Source organism: Ptychodera flava, chromosome 3 (genome assembly GCF_041260155.1).
Source record: "Ptychodera flava strain L36383 chromosome 3, AS_Pfla_20210202, whole genome shotgun sequence".
NCBI classification, from domain to species: Eukaryota; Metazoa; Hemichordata; class Enteropneusta; family Ptychoderidae; genus Ptychodera; species Ptychodera flava.
Genome location: NC_091930.1, coordinates 48,368,043 through 48,385,504, shown reverse-complemented (window position 1 = coordinate 48,385,504; position 17,462 = coordinate 48,368,043). Strand labels below are relative to the sequence as shown.

Here is a 17,462-nt window from a genome sequence, read left to right as displayed (position 1 = left end):
TTTGTTGTCTATACAAGAAATTTTCTGACACTGGTGGAAAATAAAACTCATATTGACGCTTTGATAATCTGCGCTATTGAAAACAGTCGTATGTTTAATCACACATTTGGATGAATTTATGAAATTTCAATTCACTCTTGTAGACGCTTCTGTGTTTTTCGTCATTAGTACAAAACAATATCGCGATCTACAGTGTTGAAGTTTCGGTATTGGCCATGCAATGCTTTGCGTCAATGAAATGTTGTCGTTATTCTTGAGAATATTGCTTTCACTTTGTCATCTCGAATTTTCACTTTTGCAAATGTTTTAGCACACATTGAATGAGAAGCTGGCAGAAAGGTAAAAATCGTGGTGATCTATCACTAGACTACATGTTGATGACTAAACTAATAATTGTCAGTTGATAATATTTCTATCCCTCTCGGTAGAATTCTGTTTTGCTTTACTGAATTGTCCGTTCTTTCCATAGCTTCATAAGAAAAAGCGTTTGCCGTATATTTTTCTTTGTTTTCCGTAGATCCATATACTGTGGTGGCTTTTGGCGTCAGTTCACATGACAGATCAACAAATTCTATTCAGGGAACATGGACAGGGCCAGAGGGTCTAATTTCAAGCTATAGGATTGAGTGTATTAGTTCAACTGGAGGTACCCCACACCTTGCAGAAGATCTGGTCTCTGATACTACGGAATATAATTGCACAGGATTGTCAGCCGGTCATCTGTATACGATGTCTGTTTACACCGTCAGTGGGACAGGAAATGACGACGACAAGTTAGAAAGTGAACCAGCATCTGAAGACAAACGAGTTTGTAAGTAATGGACCTTCGTTTTGTATTTGTGGCTTTGACATTCTTGCAGTTTCTTGTGCATCACAAACAGTTTTTCGAAAAACCGCATTGTACATCAAGTTTGCGTTTTGTACTTATATCTCTCCATGTACATAATCGCAATCATACCAATCCATAAGCCAATAACACTAGGTCAGAATTCATAAGACAGTAGTTGTATAAACATACAGACACAAAACAGCACAGAACAGACAGTAAAAAGACGGTACACAAACAAAGTCAAATTCATAAACGAAAGATATATGGACCTCTGGCCAAAAGACCAAGAAGAGATTCATCATTATTATATGTTTAAGATGGAAAGAAAATTATATTTCTTCTTATTTCATCTTATGTCCGTATCCATATAGCCCGGAACATTGCTCGGTACAGTTCGCCGCCGCCTAAGTAGAAGGGCACATGTGATGGGATAGGGTAGAGAACTCTGGGTTGTCTTGTTTTCAGAGTAATGAGCAATTTTCGTTAATAATTAAATCCATCAACGATTTTTAACCCGGATTAACATGTTGGCATCCATTGAAATGTGTGAAAGAGCTTCACAAAAAATACTAATAAAAAATGGAAATGAAGAAAAGACAGAACGCTGACTTTTATCCAAACGTACACTTGTGTGCAATGTTTTTCATGACAGTGTAATATTTTGGCATCATTGTGCTTCTTATAGGGTAGTTTACTATGTCACTTCACCTACTTTACACACTGAAGCGTAAATTGAAAGGATAAGCTACGTTGCTGCCCCTTGAATATGAATATTTGCAAGTAAAGGTCATAGATCATCACAGCCATAGCTCCCTAAAGCACGGTCTGGAAATTTGTAAAGCTCATCTCTGTTTTGTTCGTTCCAAGAATGTACCAAAAAACTCACTAATTTAAAGGAAGTGTCGCAAACAAAGTGTCGTCAGAACAGAAATATGTTATATAGAAACATACAGTATATTATATAAAACGAAATGAAAAGCGACCCTTGCAGGACTCGAACCAACATACCTCGAAAACATTTCGGATGCTCTACCAACTGAGCTAATGGATCAGCTGGAAGTACTGTGGTCGGTCCTGTCATTTAAATGGTTGTTGAATCCATAGGATCCCTTGGCAGAAAGATTAGGTATTGAGTTTAGCCAAAACTCACTATACACGCACATGAAATGAAGAGCCCCATCTACGTGACAGGACTGACCACAGTAAGTGATCCATTAGCTCAGTTGGTAGAACATCCGAAATGTATTCGGGAGATGTTGGTTTGAGTCCTTTATGGGTCACTGTTTATTTCATTTACTACAAAATAAATAAAACTCTTATACTGAGGTGAGTCACAATTTCAAACCCAATACAGTACCTGTTTGTGGTGAAGTTATTGACGTATTGCATTGAAATATTTTAACGCAATCACTTTTTGTCAATGGTATTTGTGAAGCATGATTTATCATCGTCATGTTTTCAGATCCAGAAGCATCAAATATACTGACAACTGCCACCACTCCTGACAGTTTCGTCATAACTTGGGCCAAACCTGACGGATACTGGACTGGATACGCTCTCACCTACGACCCTATGGATAATCAACAGAACGCAGAGTCTGGAAATGAGGAAATTTCTGATCCAGATCAAAGCATCACAGCTCACATCTTCCGTGGACTTTTTGCTGGCACGGAGTATTCAGTCGATATATTGACCATAAGTGGTGAAGATGGTGACGTTGACCCCCTTTGCAGTGATCCTGCCACCGAAACGGACAGAACAGGTAAATTGTTATTGTATTTCATCTCTGTTTGTCGCTATTTATTTAATCACTGTTGAACAACATTTTATCTTCGAAGTGGTGTATATCAGTTGTTTGTTTAAGAGTTTTAGGTTTCCTACGTCAATGTTTCTCTAGTATCCCGTAATCGGCAATAAACACATTCCAACACGTATTTATCATTTATTCGCCTCTTAACTATCTAATATATAGTTCCCGCCACGGCGACAAACGTTAGATGTGAACGTGTCGAAACAGATTTCGTGGACCTTGCCTGGGATATCGATGTCACAAGTTTGTATGAAGAATTTACCGTAAAGTACACGGGTCAGCTTGACACAAGGCAACGCGTCCAAATTACAAAGGTTACGTCAACGAGTCTTCGGGATCTACTATCTGGCGATACGTACACTTTCGAGGTATACACGCATTCCCATGATAAAACAAGCAATAGCAGTGTGCCAGTCAACGTAACAACAGGTGTAGTATCATTTCCTTTCTTTGATCTGCATGCAATTTCGTTTGAGGAATATAATGAGCGGAATTTTAAGGGCGACTTCATGACAAGATTTCCGCTAGCAAACAATTATCGCATTCATCATCGATCGTAAACGACACTATAAAATTCCCAAGAAATACATGGAGTAGTGATTTCTTGTGGTACCTAGAGATTGAAGAAACATGTCTATTGTGAAACATCAACCATGAATTTCTTCACAATGCCTGATACAAACAATAATTAACTTGAACATTTAGAGTTTAGAGATAACTATGCCAAAAAAAATCAGGTGATAAGGGTGCGAGATAAAGTGTTAATGTAGGTCAGTACAAGCTGTTAGCAGAAAATTTGCGAAATTAACCTGTGTATGCTGTTTAGCAGCTCAAGCATAATTTTCAACAAACACAATTAGAACGTATTTGGGATAATTGGATTGAGAAGCAAATTCTTTAAAATCTGCAAACGTAAGCTAATCTGCTTTTCTTTATACGTTACACACTTGCTTTTATTAATATTTTGTAATATTGAGACATTGAGCTATTGGGAACCTAAGAATTTTGAGAAATTGAAAAATATGAAGATCCAATTATCCTAAAATAATTCCAATCGTGTATACACAAACATGAAAACAAGAAGGATAATAATCGGACCTCAGCCCATGAAGTGGTTTTGCATTTTAATGACACTGATGAAATGTCAGTTTGACACGCACGATTCAGTTTTGTGTTTTGATTCTACTCAGATCCACCAGGACCAGGAGAGGTAATAGTGACCGGAAAAAGCGACGAGGAAATACGGATCCAGTGGGTGGCACCTGATTGTAATCTTGGTGAGGACTGCAATTATGATGCATACAAAGTGACCCATGAGCCAGAGCATGGAGATGTGGAACAACAGTCGGACCTGGGATTGAATGCACGGTTGGCAGGTCTTAATCCCGGCGAGCTGTATAACATTGCTGTTCAGGCAATGCTTGGTAACCTTGAGAGTAAACCACAAATAATAACGGAAAGACCGTGTAAGTTCTTTAATCATAATTTGCTAGCCCTGTATCCTGGGCGTTAAAGTGTTTGTGAATCAATGTGTATTGCTGTGGTAAACATAGGATCATTATATTTTTCTGCTCATATTACATAGTAAACCAGAATTTCCTTCGCAGCTGATCACGCAAAGCCTATAACGTTTTATTTTTAAGGCAAACCCTCACGTCATTATATCCATAATGTCAAAGTACGATTACAACTGCTACCTGTCTACTTTAACGACGATTACTGCAATTCTATTATTATTATTATTGTTATTATTATTATTATTATTATTATTATTTTTGTTGTTGTTGTTGTTGTTGTTGTTATTGTTGATGTTGCTTCTGCTGCTGCTACTACTGCTGCTGTTGTTGTGATCAGTGCCAGTTGCACCCGAAAATTTAACCCTTGTGGAAACAACAGTTGTATCGTTGCTGGTTCAATGGGATAAACCGAAAGGGAATTTCGAATCCTACGATATATCGGTCAAGTATTTGAATGAAGAACGAGACAAAAGTCCAGACAACGTCAATATACCATTGCCTGATAAAGATGACGAATACCCGGCCTCTAATATCACCGGCCTTGATCCGTTCACCGAGTACCTAGTTATTTTAACTTCTTTAAGTCCGGAGCCTTACAGAACGAGGAGTTATCCTATCTACACACAAGGGGAAACTGATATCGCCCGTTAGTATTCTTTTTACCGTACTCTTTTAAGTTTCAGTTTTATTTAATCAGTTGTTCGGTAAGGAATTAAACGCTAATGATGTTCTTTCGAAAGTAGATATATGTTCGATAGTAGCGTATAGTACCACACGACAATGAGGACAATATCATGATATAGGGATAATGATGCCTGACCGAAATATTGATAATGATGCCCGAGCTGCAGGTGAGGGTATCATCTATATTTCAGTCAGGATCACCAGCCCATCTTCATGTGTTATTAATTTTATTACATCGGACATTTGAAGTCATCACAGAATCCAGCATTTGTACAATGCGCATCGACTTGCATTTGGACCGCTAGCGCGTGGCGCAAGAGTCGAGGGCAATAGCAAATCGAGCCATGCTATATCACTATTTTGAAATGTCACGTGGCGGTGTTTTAGCAAATAACGAGATCAGTACTATTGGTGAGGTGTAATAAAAGCTTGCATTTCCTATCTATCGATAGGAAAATTTTACAGCAGAGTGATGTGAGGACTTCCGTAATATAAAGTCTCTACCTATTTACGTTCTTTGTAGCTCCAGCACCATCGGACAGTCAACCAGCAAATAATCCACGCACCACACAGACTACAATAACAGTTGAGTTTACTGATGACATTTTCACACATGACCATGGTCCAGTGCTTTATTACAGCGTAATTGTGACAGAGGATGACGTAACAGGTAAGCAATTGTGTTCCACTATTTTCGAAATTATGTATGTATGTATGTATGTATGTATGTATGTATGTATGTATGTATGTATGTATGTATGTATGTATGTATGTATGTATGTATGTATGTATGTATGTATGTATGTATGTATGTATGCATGCATGCATGCATGCATGCATGCATGATGCATGCATGCATGCATGCATGCATGCATGCATGTATGTATGTATGTATGTATGTATGTATGTGTGTGTGTGTGTGTGTATGTATGTATGTATGTATGTATGTATGTATGTGTGCATGTGTGCGTTATCCTAGTCTTACATGGTATACGGAGAGCAGTTCCTTGTATAAATTTAAGATAATTTGTTTTGTAAACAATGAGACAATTAATCCACAATAGATAGCCATTCTTTACATAAACCATTACGATACTTACATCATTCTCTGCTACTTCATTAGGAAGATATGATGATTATGAGCCAGAGAGAGGTACAGACCCAGATCCACAAATGACTACATGGGCTCAAGCGCAAGGCACTACCATGAGATATCAAATAGAGGAGAGATATGATTATCCATGGCCGTATGAAGGTATGTTTCAGATAATTCACGGAATTTAGTTAAGTGACTGAGCCGCCATGTTGCTGGTTATAAATGCAACATGTAATGTTTATTTTCTTAGGAACAAATTCTACCATATATATATATATATATATATATATATATATATATATATATATATATATATATATATATATATATATATATATATATATATATATATATTCTTAAAATAACATGATTATTAATGAGAGTTTTAATTCAACCAATTTTTTGATTCTGCTCTTACAGGTGGAAGTAGTGTTCGCCGACGATCACCATCGTCAATATTCATTACAATCGGAGAAAATACTACATGTGACATTAAGAACGACACTGAGAATTACTGCAATGGGCCGTTAAAGGAAGGAACACCCTACAGGTGAGAAATGCGATTTCAAGTGAAAGTGCATTCTGAGGAATGGATGAACTGTAATTCTTCCGTAAAGGACACAGTTCAGAGAAACAGGTATGCTAAGGAGAATTGAAAACAGTCAGGAGTAACTTAGTGTCAAGAGGCCAGCAAGAGGCAGACTTAAAACACTTGTTAGCTTGAAACAATCATCCAAATAATGACAAAATTCCTTGTAGTTAAAAATGATCTTCAAAAAAGGGCAAAAGCAAAGGTTATTAATGCAATTTGTATTTAATTTCAAGAAATAGTAGTTTAAAGCATACCAGGTAACAAATCTGTCCCACAATTTGTGAATCAAATTTAATGAAACTATTCACCGTAATAGTTACTAATACATCGCAACATCTTCTTTTCTCTTCTTATCGCTTTCATTTTTAGTAGTTATAGACAGTAAATACTGTCATTACCATCAAATCGTGGATTTTATATTGACAGAAGAAATAACTATCAAAGAATTCTGTTTTATTTACCATTTCATTGTTTATGCTTCTTTGAAGTTTATTCGTCTCGAACTAGAAGTATAAACTTAAATCTCCAACTTATTTTGTTTAAAACACGGCATCATTGTTAAAGATATCAATTTCGAGGATATACAGCAGGTGGTTATACGGACACAGAACTTTCAGAACCAGTCTATACAGGTAAGAAAGACAGTAAAACGGTATCTGTGATATAAAGGATATAGAATAACCATTTCGACTTCAAATGTTTGTATTTCCATGGGGAACCCAGAAATCTGGTTGTTGTTGCTTTTGTTTGTATTGTTGTTTATGTTTATCAGTCGTGTTGTTGTTGTTGTTGTTGTTGTTGCCCAATAAAAATTCAACAAAGATAAATGTTGTGTTGTAGTTGTTTCAAACGTAATGTAGTTGTCATAAGAAAGGACATTATTACACCTCACTCATTCAGCGTGCACTGCCATTGGTTAAACACGACTCACGTGACATGTAAAAGAACGTGATGATGCCCTCTGCGAACTTGATGATGCCCTCTGCATTTGATATTACATGGATGACGTCATTTTACTTACTGCGCCTCCTTTCTGCGCATAACAAATTGTCGTTCGCTTGTACTTGCTACTATCGCTGCGAAACGTCATGCAGAGCTGTCACCGGCACAGTTAGACAATATTTTGATGCAAGTAAACAGCAAACGAACGAAAATGGCAACAAGGAATGCAATTTCTGTGTTTAGCGACTATGCAAGCAACAAATTTGGATACGCAACCGAGGAGATCGGCAAACTTTCAGCGGCAACCCTAGACTTGGCACTGACAACATTTTACGCTGAGGTCCGGACTCATGCAGAAAGGCGAACTGTACTCGAAGAAGTTTGTTCGGTGTAATAAAAATAATAACACATGAGAGCTAGGGCAAGATCACGATTTTTTGCCTGCCCTCGGGCTGGCGGTCATGATCGAAATATTGAAATATTGAAATATTGATGATGCCCTCGCCTACGGCTCGGGCATCATCAATATTTCGATCATGACCACCATCCCTTGGGCAGGCAACATGAATTATCATTCATTGATCCGATGTAACTCTATACCAACGTACACACTCTTTATACACTTACGATAGCATAGAGTTACATCGGGTCAAAGACAGCGTTTCTTATGACATCTACATTACGTTTGAACAACCACAACACAACAGTTATATTTTTTGAATTTTATTGGTCAACAACAACAACACGACTAATAAGCATAAATAACAATACAAACAACAACAACAACAACAACAACAACAACAACAACAACAACAACAACAAAACAACAACAAACAGATTTCTGGGTTTGCTATGGCATTTCTATATTTTCTCTCTGTGAACCAAAAGACATAATCTGAGTCCTTTTTGAATTTAATAACTGTAGGTAAAGCTGTAAGCATTTATAAAATTTCAAGGGGCAATTATACCTGTAAGTTTTGATACAATATTGACTGATCGTAACTCAACAATGCTGTTTTAAAAAGTTGTTCAGTAGAGCAAGATTAATCTTCTAAATACAGAAGAGAAAGATTGGAAATAGCATTAAAAGGTACTGGTAATGGTTGCCCCGAACTTATGCCAAGTTTACCGTAAAGAAGGCGTGTAGGCCACGTTTCGTCCGCTTCAGTAACACTAATTAGTTTAGTATGCTCTGTGTGCATCCCAAGGTAAAATCGGCGATTGCCTGCTTGTCAAATGCAGGATGAATTCTTTGTGAAATGCAAGAATGAATTCCTGACTTCCGCAGTAAGAACACTCGCGAGATTTTATGTGCGCGCATGCGTATTTGCCTTAGTAATGGCACAGGGTATGCTAATGGCATATTCGTCATCTCTTCCTCCCCCAGCCCCTGACCTAACATGGCTTGGGATTCTCCTCAGCATTCTTGGTGGACTTCTGCTCGCCATTCTAATCATTCTTGGAATCATTTATTTGTTAAGAAAGTATCCTGATGCATGCAAGAGGAAAAGGTGGGAAAAGAATCATGTTATTTGATTTCCAGGAAATCGATGCCAAGACGATTTAAATTACTATAATAGCTATTTTGCAGTTGTGCATAGTTTCAAGGTATCATTTTCCCTTTAAGGATAATAGACTGGCATGCAGTTACTGTATGGAAATACTCCTAGCAATACTTCTGTCGTCCAACATTATCAGATTATGCTGATTACATTGATATGTGAAATGCAACTATTTTAAAATGTGTTTCGCTGTTATTTGGTACGGAAGTTGGAATGTTTAGCCTATAGGCAATGGACCATGTGTTTTATTATATAATTATAATTCGGTCAATGTTGCTGAACAAGAGCTTTGTCGATGCGACCACGACGATGTCTTTATGAAGGCCCATCGTAGAACATATTTTATGCAGCGTCAAAACATTGCATAGAGAGATATGTAAGTGTTATGAAGTTGCCTTGTTCCGTATCGTTTTCACATCTTTGAATGGAAAACGGTTGAAACATGGCGTAGCTTAAACTTGTCATTACCCTGAATTCGGATGCAATAGTTTTATCTAGATTACAAATACTTTATGCATTCTCCTTTTCTTATTTTTACCAGTATGACTTCTTTAGATTTATTTAACTAGAAATAGTAAATATAGTCATTCATGCTTTGTTTTAGTGATCCTTCCTTGACGGGGAATGAGAACCCCATGCCAGTCGTGGACGGACAAGAAGGAAACAAGAAGAAGAAGCGCAAACGTCCAAAGTAAGAGAATAATACAATTGACAGTTACTATGTAAGGTAGAATGCGCCTCGGGGACAGATATTCGGACTCTAAAACTTTTACAACTTTTTTCTGTTCTACCACTGGTGGGGACTCACTTTCAAGCTTTTGGTGTAAGAAAACGTTTTGTTGTCTTAGTTTTTCAAAAATCGATTTTTTTCTTGTTAGAGTTAACACAGAGGCAGCAGCCATTTTGAATTTCAAATATCAGTGAATTTGGGTTTACTTGTTTCTCTAGTTCAAAAAAGTTTGAATGGCGATCCCCAATTTTTACATCGATTTTGACAGAGCATGATTTAAAGATTTCCGGAGAAAAGTTTGAGAAAAAGTTTATGTCCTCATACTTGAGGTATGAACTACCTTAAACAATAATGTAACCCCCTCCCTCCCTTTCTGGCCAATAATGGAAGAAAGTTAACTTTACACTACATAATGTACGAGGTGAAAATCCAGGTAAAATTATAGAGTGCAAAGTTTATTTTCTCCCATTATGGGCCATGTGTTCATTAATGCTATGTTTTAAAATATAGTTTTTGCAGTGCCAGGAATTCATAGATTTAAAATAAATCTAGAGCCACAACGCTGAACAATTATATATATTATAAGTACTGATCTGAGGATATTAAGTCTTAAAATTCATTTACATTGACAAAAATATTATACAATATAGTGTAGACACTGTGATTCCAACGCAAGTGAAGTTTACTATATGTAAGCTGAATAATTTGGGTTACTGTCTCAATCATAACAGTACTGCTCTCCTCTGCCAACTTATGCATACTAAGTTACATTTCGCTCTTGTATATCTGCAATTCTCTCCTCAATAATGTATGATCCTGCCACAATGCCGATACAGAAGAAACCCCATGGTATGAATTTGGGTATCTACTAAACATTTCTCTCTTGCAGGCCTGTGAAATTGTCAAAATATAAGGATTACTTCAAGACCATGAGTGCGGACATGGAGTTTCGATTCTCCGAGGAGTATGAGGTCAGCGTTGGGGTCTTAGAGACCTATTTCTATCATTCAACCTTGACGTTGCGATTTATAATACATCCATGCTTTCTTCTATGACATAAAACAACGTGAAACATTTTTGAGAAATATTTCAATAGCTGATAAACAACATACTGAAATTTATATAAATAGTAAATGATATACATCTTTTTTACCATTACAGGAACTTCGTAGCGTCGGTCGAGATCAAACCTGTGATGTATCTGAGTTAGCAAAGAACAAAGACAAAAACAGATATGCAAATATCCTACCATGTAAGTATAAACAAAGTACTGATTTTGCGTTAAAAGGGTAATCCACTGAGTGTCTTCTAGGTGTTCATCCAGTTTTACGGAAATATTCGAGAGCCATGTTCTTATGTGAATAAAATAGCGTGTTGATGGCCGAGATTATATATCTCTGTCACTGTTGAAAGCTCGTGTGACTTGGGAATACTGACGAGCGCTATGGTCTATGTTTCTATCTGTTTATACATCTGTCTGGTTGTCTGTCTGTCTTTCTGTTGGTCTGTCTCAGTCCTTTCATCTCTCTCGCTCCCCTCACACATATCTAACTACACACAATAATGTTCTGACTAAATTAAAATGTAAACACTTCTAAAACTTCTATCAACAGATGATAGCACAAGGGTTCAGCTTTCTATCTAGCTGGAAATGAAAATTCAGACTACATCAATGCAAATTGGATACCTGTAAGTACTAATAAGATCATTACGAATGCGACTAATGATCCTGGTGCGACCATCTTTGGAGCATGGCATCATAATTGGTAAAATTCTTCTGAATGTGCGATAATCAGTAGGGAATATGACCTTATTTGGCCTGCGTTTCCATCCTTCACACTAACCGACAGATACACTTCTAGGCATCGTTTAAAATGTTTTACAAGAATGCTACCAAGGGTGTTCTGTGTTGACTTTACACGTGTTTTATTATACATTCGGACTGCAATCTCATGGAAAATACTAAGAGTAAAATAACTTCTTCGTCATTTGTTAATTAATAATTAATTAATTGATATCACTGACTGGAAAATATTGCCTTATAACATTGAACACGTAACATAAAACTTGCAATGTTGTACAATGTAATTGTTAGCTCTTGCAAAGTCACAATGTATTTTGCGTAAAAGGGCAAGGACTCCCTGTCAGAACAAATTTTCGGTTGCCTCTGCCTGATGTGATGTGATGTTATCTTTCCTTTGTGAAGGGTTACAACTCTCCGAAAGAGTTCATCGCCGCTCAGGGCCCTTTGCCAGGAACAAAGGATGACTTTTGGAGGATGATCTGGGAATATGACGTCAGGACCATTGTCATGGTTACGCAGTGTACAGAACGCGGAAAGGTAATGTTAACAGCCTCGAGAGATAGCGTCACATCGTTGTGCCCAACATCACTTTGGTGGAATAATGAATCAGATTATCGATCTTTTTAAACGTTTGAAACTAAGGAAATCTTCAGTCAACGGTAAAGCTATTTCGGGATAAATGCAAACTCAAAAACTGATTCTTGAAATGTTTAGATTTCCAGTGACTTACAAAAATGTACAATCGACATATACTTATCAGCAAGTTGATGAAAAAGGCGTAAAGAAAGATAAGTGAAAAAATCAAGTAGAGCCATTTCTCAATCATCTAAAAATTATTCCCATGATGTATATGATAATATGTTTATTTAGACAGGAAATTCCTCAGCTCTCGCGAAAATAATTTTAGGTCTAGCCAAATATTTACTCCCGACAGTGTTTACCGACAGAGTTGAAAGCTGACTACGATTTTGCTATTTCCTTTTTATTGCAAGTTAATTATTGAATAGTTTACTACATGTAAGTATGGCGTAATTGTCCGCAAAGATCTGCCTCACTTATAACTCTGGTTCTGCATAGATATACGTCACAGATAACAAAGTAAAGAAAATTGAAATACGTTGGGTATACCATACGTCCACTTATATACACTCAATGTATTTCAATCATTTTGTCCAGTGTAGTGAATATAAGCAAGGCAGTATGAGAGCGAAATGCCCAAAGAGATTCTTACACTAAATTGTATTGATAAATCTTATGGCACATATCATATACCCAACAACATGACTTGTGTATTATTTTCTTTTGAACATCCCAAAATTATTCTGCATTACCACTCCATCTCCAGGTGAAATGCGATCACTACTGGCCGTTCGATAACGAACCCGTGTACTACGGCGCTATTCAAGTCAATATGTTAAGCGAAGAGGTGTTTCCGGAATGGACTGTGAGGGAGATCAACCTGGAAAACGTAAGCAACATGTTTACTAGTACATTAGGTAAATTCTAGATCGGATACGAACTCACAACGTACGGCACCAATTTATCTAGTAGCGAAACCGTCGTGCAGTCCAAACCACTCGGCTAAATACCATCCTCAATAGTGGATCAATAACAACATATCAATCACGTTATCGTGAAAAAGGCCGGCCTCATAAAAAAACTGATTCAACATTAAATATAAAGTATTATTAAATTAAGTTATATAAGTAATTATAAAAGTTAATCGATGGTGTTTGGTATTGGATGTGAATCTTTCTGTAGTTTGGAGTGAAACAATCACAAATCGAGGCAAAATTATTGTTTTTTGCGAAACAAGCTTACCTGCTAAATATCTTTATTACTATCTTTATTCATAATAGGGTGGCATTTGTAAGAAAGTTCGCCATTTCAACTTTACGGCTTGGCCAGATCACGGTGTACCGAAGGCCACCCAGGCTTTATTGTATTTCGTCAGAGCTGTGCGTGAACAAATGCAAGATGATAGCTCTCCAACGGTGGTTCATTGCAGGTAAGATCGTGAAATATTTAGCTACCAACAACCTTATTCTTCAATGTTTTCTAACAATCGCTGTTCATAAGCACACTTTTAGCACTTTTTGAGTAATGAAGGCTATATGCTTTCAGGAAACAATATACATTTCCATAGATTGAGTGTCGTTGTTTCGAGTAAATACATAAACAAACCAACAAAACACTCATTGAAAGTGCATCTCTCTCTGTCTCTGTCTCTCTCTCTGTCTCTCTGTCTCTCTGTCTCTCTCTGTCTCTCTCTGTCTCTCTCTCTCTCTCTCTCTCTCTCTCTCTCTCTCTCTCTCTCTCTCTCTCTCTCTCTCTCTCTCGCCCGCCCCTTCAGTGCCGGTGGTGGCAGGACGGGTACCTTCATTGCCCTGGACAGACTGATTCAACACATGCGTGATAATGTTGACTATGTTGATATCTACGGTGTTGTCTGTGAGATGAGAATGCATCGAATGTTCATGATTCAGTCAGAGGTGAGTGTTTCACAGACGAATGGCATAATCAATAGGGAAAACCATTGAATTAGCAGCGATAGCTTGATGGTAGGTGTCTGACGATGAATGGGGAGTTCGAGACCTGGAAAGTCAAGAGTTAGGGACTCACTGACAGACGACGCGTACGGTGAGTTCGAGATTCTGGCACGATGTTGTGCCCCAGAGCAAGGCACTGTACTCCTCAGTACTCCATTGGGTAGTTGGCTACGCCGGGTAACCTCATCCTGCAATTGGGTTCGCCTATATTGGCAGAGTAACAAAATAAGGAAAAGTCATGTTGTCATCAGACAATCCCTCGACGTTATACCCGGGTATACTTTCTAGGCACAGCTTGGCCAGCACTTCATGCGCTGCCGACGGTATAAATGGTGACAAGTCTTTGATTATTAATATGTACTGCCATTACATCGTAATGCCTAGCCGGATAACATGTATACATCCGCTGTTAGGAATGAGACTTAGCGCCCTCTTCTTTGGCCGGTACATTCATTTTTGTTTACTTCAAACCAATATTTTCATATTGCTTTCAGTCCCAATACGTGTTCATCCATCAATGCGTTGCTGACTTATTGCGTGAGGAAAGAGGGGATAGTGAATGGTTCAACGTACACACCTACGGCAACGTGCCACCAATGAGGAAAGCCAAGCCGGATGCAAACCACGGCATCTGAAGATTTAGATTCTTTGTACCATATACATTCCTCATGCTGGTGTAGGTTTCCTGGCTGGATAAAGAATTACTATTTTTGCTGCCGCAAAATCTTCAACCAGTTTACTGTTGCATTAACGCAAAACAGTATTTTACTGCCCACCATATAATAGCGTTATCAAATTCCGTGCCCACAATTATATACATCTACATGAAAGAGTCATACAAAACTAGATTGTTGAATATGTCTTCTTTATAAAGAAGGTACAAAAATACTCAAAACTACCTTTTCTGTCAGTTTGACGAAAATCCATAGGCTTAGAATAATGGTATCACAAAAAATGAATGAGCATATGACAGAACCTGTGCAGAGAGAGAGAGCGTTTACCTTGCCATAATTGTAATGCCATCACTCTATCATCGCCTGGTCTATAACCGGTAGATGGTGTTATTTTTTCTTATCAGTTCGAGAATCAAGATGTTATGCAGCGTGTCAATCGGTCGCCATCCTCACAGCTAAAAAGGTATATTTGTAAGACTGTCCTAAAAACAGCCATAGACCCTACAAATGCATCTAATATATTTTCAGACTGTTCGCCAGCTTTGTGTCAGTGTTTCTGTGACCATTTACTAGCAGCTTGTATTATACGCTATGTTGAACGTCGATACTGTTGATGATATTATTCTTAAGGGTGATTGGAAAGTTTGCGTTGGTAGCCGAGTTGCTGGTCTTTAAAAAGACAATGGTTTTCTTTTCACCACAGACCTAATTGACTGAATATTTTCCTTTGTGTTTCATCTATGAACCTTGTGCGCATATTTCGTAACGTTCTTCGAAATATTTTAACACAAAGGGCAGAACACAGCAGCTATCTGTCTGACATTCAGTTGGACTAATGACATATTTTAAACATAAATGGCCATATTTCGCCTATAGAGGGCGCATCTCTAAATCGACCACATTTGCACACAGAAAGCACGAGCATTTAATACCCATTACAATTTATTACATACTGTAACATACTTATGAATATTTGGTGTCTTTTCTGCCACTGTCAAAGTAGCCAGAATACAATAATTTATAGTTTCTTGGTGGTCTGGGCGATTGGTAAGAAAAATTTACTTATTTAGCGAAAAGATCATTACTTGTCTCTTGAAAGCTACATACAGCTACTAAATTAGTTAGGGGTATGGTGTGTCTTTGTGAAAAGGTCTTATAAAAGATCAGTGCCCGGTTAGTCCGCTTTAAGGAATATGTTATCTTTTTGTTAGAAATGCTAGAAGGTGGCAGGAATGATGGTGACGGGATAGACGAGAACACAGCAGCGGACAGAGGCAAAATTCACTCTGGACTCTGAGAGCCTGGGTGACGGAGACAACTTTCCGCATCCTCCGAATGACCAATAAATCTTTGAAGACGTGTCACTTGTTCGCGGGAATCCAAAAAAGTAATACAATCGGTGCTTTCGAATCTAGAAATCTCATTTTGAACAGCAGCAGCCTTATATCATCTATAAAGCTAACCATATGCATGGCATGCAATAGTGCGTACGTCAATTTTTGCATCAAGTTATCTTAAAATTCCCTTCACCCATACTATGCTTTGTGTTGTTAGCCCTGAGTCATACGGTTAAGAGTAACTAATACAACTGTTATTTGAATATTTACAAAATGTCTAGCAGCAAATGCCAAATTAGCGTTGAGAATGTTTATAGGTGCAAATTATGCCTCTTATGAGTTCGTGTTTTTGGAGCATCGTCAGAGTCAAGGTCAGGGCGATATCGTCACAGTAATAGTTTAGGTCACAGACTGTTATTCTTCGGTCGATATTATTAAACTATACATGTCAAATACGAATCTCCGTGTACGGTTCTTCCAATGACGTCCTTATCAACACCATGAGATATGCATACAATATTTATATTGTTTATCTGTCTTTCAGTACCATGATGAGGGACAAATTATCAGTGATGTGTTTCCTCGAGGGAACCTTTGCAGTTATATTCCTCGATAATGTCATTATTTATTCAAGACTTTCTGTTGTATGACAAACTACCTCACAGATCCAATTTATATAGATGGAAGAAGGAGCCTTCTCCCATGTGTGAGCAATGTATTTCTCTTGAATACTGTGAGCATTTTCTTTTTGAATGTGAACGAGTAAAGCAATTTTGGGTAACTGTTTCTAGGCCCTTAACAGAGCATACAATGTACAGTAAACCACACACTGGAAACATGTTATATATGGTTATTCTCTAGATCTAGATTCAGTTTGAAGCTTTGAATATGTTAATTATGGTTGAAGCTTTTTCAGTATAGAGGGCAAGAATTTTAAAACAGGATAATGTGATAAGATTATTGATTGAGGAATTATATTACATTAATGATGTCAAGAGAAAACATAATTATTTCAGAGTTTACAAATCATATGCAAATCATTTATGATCAGTTCTATATTTCATATCTACAGAAATAAAGCTGATATTATTTTTTTTTAAATCCAACACCTTGTTCGTTTTTCTATTTTTATGATAAAAAATGATTGCAATGAAGACCTATAGGAAATATTATACTCATCAAGATTTTAAGAAATGAATATTATCCCTACAGAGGTAGTCACACAATTGATCTGTGAAATTAATCAAAAGCATTTTACTTGCTTAAAAGTATATAAGGCGTTTTGTACAGAGTAAACGTAAATTGTACGTTCCTCATTTTGTTTGTATGATTAAGC

At 37.3% G+C, this 17,462-nt stretch overlaps 1 pseudogene; it reads left to right on the top strand.

Moving 5' to 3' along the window:
* The first annotated feature begins 523 nt into the window (after positions 1-523).
* On the top strand, positions 524-17,224 carry LOC139130187 (receptor-type tyrosine-protein phosphatase beta-like; annotated as a pseudogene).
* The last annotated feature ends 238 nt before the right edge of the window (positions 17,225-17,462 follow it).